The sequence below is a fragment of the Pinus tabuliformis genome, chromosome 5_2 (assembly GCF_031772625.1).
Source record: "Pinus tabuliformis cultivar Carrire ecotype Pingquan chromosome 5_2, CPIR1, whole genome shotgun sequence".
Lineage (NCBI taxonomy): Eukaryota > Viridiplantae > Streptophyta > Pinopsida > Pinales > Pinaceae > Pinus > Pinus tabuliformis.
This window is the reverse complement of record NC_142306.1, coordinates 312,715,326-312,719,220: the sequence shown is the minus strand read 5'-3', so window position 1 is coordinate 312,719,220 and position 3,895 is coordinate 312,715,326. Positions and strand designations below refer to the sequence as shown.

The window sequence follows — 3,895 nt, the reverse complement described above, 5'->3', positions numbered from 1 at the left end:
TAAAATTTTCCAACCTTTGAATTATGTCATATTGGCCTCTTCCTTTTCTCGCTCTATTTGAAAATAATCAAGCCCTCAAGTTCTTTACCCAGATTACCCTGTTGAAGAATTGTCATCCATCTTGTGCTTTAGAATTAAACTCCATGTATTGGGATAGAAGGCCCTTGACATAACTTGCATTGGATAAAAATATTAGTGGTTGATAAAATTTATCTCACTGCAAGGAATATCAAATGTTCTATATACTTTATGCAAATTTCAGAATTGAAAAATAGCATCCATCTGTAGTTTTGCCACCTATGTCATAATCTATAGCTTCCAAGTTTGAAAGAATATATAAAAAGACCTAAGTAGACTCCTGGTTTCCAAACATTTGTTGTAACAACAAGAGACTATAACTTGGATATAGGTATGGGGTTTATATACATAACAATGCTAATATCCTTGATTGCAACAACTACAATACTAGCTACCAAACATCCCAATCACTTGTTTCTCCAATGATTGTAGCTAATAAATTTGTTGCATAATAACCTAGGAGAAGCAGGAAATATTTCATTGGAAATTGCTTCCAACTCCATAAATGGAGTATTTTACCAAGGTGGATCTCAAGAACGCATTTTAAATAAATCTAACTGACAATAAATAAGATAGAAAAATATGGAAGCAACTCCTCGAGTGCCAATACTAAAAACCATTATCCCCAACATTCTATATTATGTGTCAATTATAGGGAAGAGCATGAAAGAAACTAATCACTAAATGATTTACTTATTCATCACCATTGGAACTCCAAAGAATCCAACGATGCATCAAAAATTGAGTGCAAAACCTCTAAGTATCCTAGAGATAATTTTAGAACCAACATAGGCACATAGCCCAATCCTTTTGTTGCACAATATGTCATAGATCATAAAGTACTTACACATTTCTATTGACTTGAATGGGGTTCCTGCAAAATTCAAGGACTCATGATATCAACAATAAAATATTATAGGCATCCCACAATTGGTTGACACTCCTACTGAGGTAAATGATCAATTTCTTATTGACAATATTTCTCTTAGAATAAAATCTATTCTAGATGAAGACAACATGTGAAAAAAAACATTATATGATTATAGACATACTAAATGATGAGGAAATGACCATCAACACAAAGGGAGCTGTCATATAAATTGAAGCACAAGAGACACTAGAGCAACACCAAAATGAGAAACAAGACATTCAGACGGGTGCCCAATAGGAACAAACTATTTAAGAATCCACTACACTTAATGTAGGTAGCATCAATGTCATTGCAAAAGATGATATAGGAAAGTTTCTTAAGTAATAGAAAAATGAAACATCCCTTATGTCATCCTAAGACCCAAGAAACAAGAAGTTAATGATGTAGATATGATTGACGCTCAGTAGGAAGAAAACATCACAACTAGAGGTTGCACCCAAAATTATCATGAAAATCACTAGTCCATGTAAAATGGCTATGATTCATCAAATTATATTAGTTTTCATAATAGTTATTTCCCAAAACACAGAGTATGGATGAGAAATGATGGCGGTCTATCAACAAAATTTTGATATTGTATAGCAATTACAACTAACTCATGAGAAATAATTCAAAACACAACTCTCAAACTAGGATTTGGCATAGAAACAAAAAACACATATGCATAGATTCAAGTTGACCAATCCATTGAACATTCACATTGGAAAACCTCCAATAAGAATGAAACCTACAATTCCACTCCATTCCTATGCATCAACCTCGATGGAAATGAACCAAGTACCAATGAATGACCTAATAAAAATCCACCAAATGTTAGGAGAAGAACTAGGACACAAGTTGCTACACATTGAACAAGGAAATTCAAAGTTGTGACAAGAAAAATAACAACTCCATATAGAAGAGATAGGTGACATCCCATTTAAATATTAATGGTTGATAAAAATTGTGGCATCACAAGGAATTTCAAATGTTTTATATACTTTAGGAAAATTTAAGAATTGAAAAATAGCATCCATTTGCAACTTTGGTCGCTTCTGTCATAATTTGTAGCTTCCACGTTTGAAGGAATATACAAAAAGACCTAAGTAGACTCTTGCTTTCCAGAAGTTTATAGTAGCAACTGGAGACTGTAGCTTGGCTATGGGTATGGTATTTATATACATAACAATGCAAATACCCTCAATTGTAGCAACTATAATACCAGCTACCAAACATCCCAATCACTTGTTTTCCCAATGATTGTAACTAATGCATTTGCTGCATAACAACCTAGGAGCAGGAGGAAAGGTTTCATTGGAAAATTGCTTCGAGATCCATTAATTTTCTCTAAGAGCTAACTTGCACTTGCACAAACTATTCTACCCAAGAGAGTGTTACCAAGCCTTGATGTCCTGGTATCTCTTCATTGAAAGTTCCACCACTTCAGTCATAATTTTCTCACGTATTTAATGCACAAATTACCTGCCAAGCTTATCACTTTGAACTATAACTTTTATTTCTAAATGGTGATATTGACTAGATCCTCAAATGTAATACACATTTTCCATTATAACTCACTTTAGTTGAATTCACGTTACAAATATTTTGTGTTGTTATTGATGAATTTGAACATTCTATTGGATAAGGTATTCCCAACATGTTCTTTGTTGATGGTTGTATAATGTAGGTTTCCACAGTATATTATTGAAACCTTGAAGATGTGCAGCACAATAGAGAACCCACTTCTAAGAATCCACTATCATAGCTAAATCCACAAATACTTTTTGAAGTGCATACAAATGCATGTCTACATTAATGTAACACTTAAATATAAAATCAAAGAGAAGAAGTTGCTTCCTTCACAACTACAAGATTATTTTGAATTCAACAATTTATTTACCTTGTTACCCCATCACTTCCATTAGCTGATTTAATCATATAAATGGATAAAAACAACTTCAAGCCTAATTTGAGAATTGTAATTAGAACTAAATAAAAAACACATTCCATGTTTGATGTCACAATGGACAAGAATAAATGAAGAGTTAAATGATGTTCTTTAGAGGGAGAGAGAGATATCATAATAGAAACTGAACACATAACAATAAGAGCACAAGTTCTCATGCATTTAATGTATTAGGATTTTAATTATACATTAGAATTCATGTCTTATACATCAATATATGGTATAGAACTGGTAGTTCTTAGACAAAGTATCTAGAAATATTTTCTAGGATATCTTAGTAAACTTCATATCTAGTTAAATTACAATATTGCGTAAACCAATAGAGAAGGTGTAGAAGTTGTTGGGAATTTTCTACCTATAGTTGCATATAAGTAACATTAACCATGGAACATGGATTACAATCGAACATGGAAAATATATATGAGATACTAAAATTTATCCTTGTTTATAAAATGACATCTCCATGAAACTTTCCCTACTAAAATTTATCCTTGTTTACAAAATGGAATCTCCACAAAACTTTCCCTACATATTTCTTGCTTCCATCAACATCCTGAAGCATATGCTACTCCCCCTTGCAATTCAGGACCCCTCGGGAATTTTTTATTATTATCAATATTGGGATTAATGGCGAGACATTTCCGTTCACAGTGTTGGTTGCAGCAAATCATACAATGTGACGTAATTGAGAGGCTTCTAACACCAGTGAATAGAACATGGGGAAGTACATTGAGACCAATAACCTATATAATGTTTGGTAGTAAGCATTGAAATTAGTCTTGTTGCATAGGACACACACAAAACATAAGTGAAATTAGGAGTATTTTACATTGAGCATAATAAGTTAAAGATATCATAATATGCATCAAAGATTTTGAAAAATAATTTGAAGGGTATTGCATTTAAGAGACTTTGAAGGTAACTAAGAGATTTCCTAGAAG

The 3,895-nt window shown here is 32.5% G+C and overlaps 1 pseudogene; it reads right to left on the bottom strand.

Annotated features, from left to right (window-relative positions):
- Positions 1-2,046: 2,046 nt before the first annotated feature.
- On the bottom strand, positions 2,047-2,647 carry LOC149158780 (ycf20-like protein pseudogene; annotated as a pseudogene).
- Positions 2,648-3,895: the final 1,248 nt, after the last annotated feature.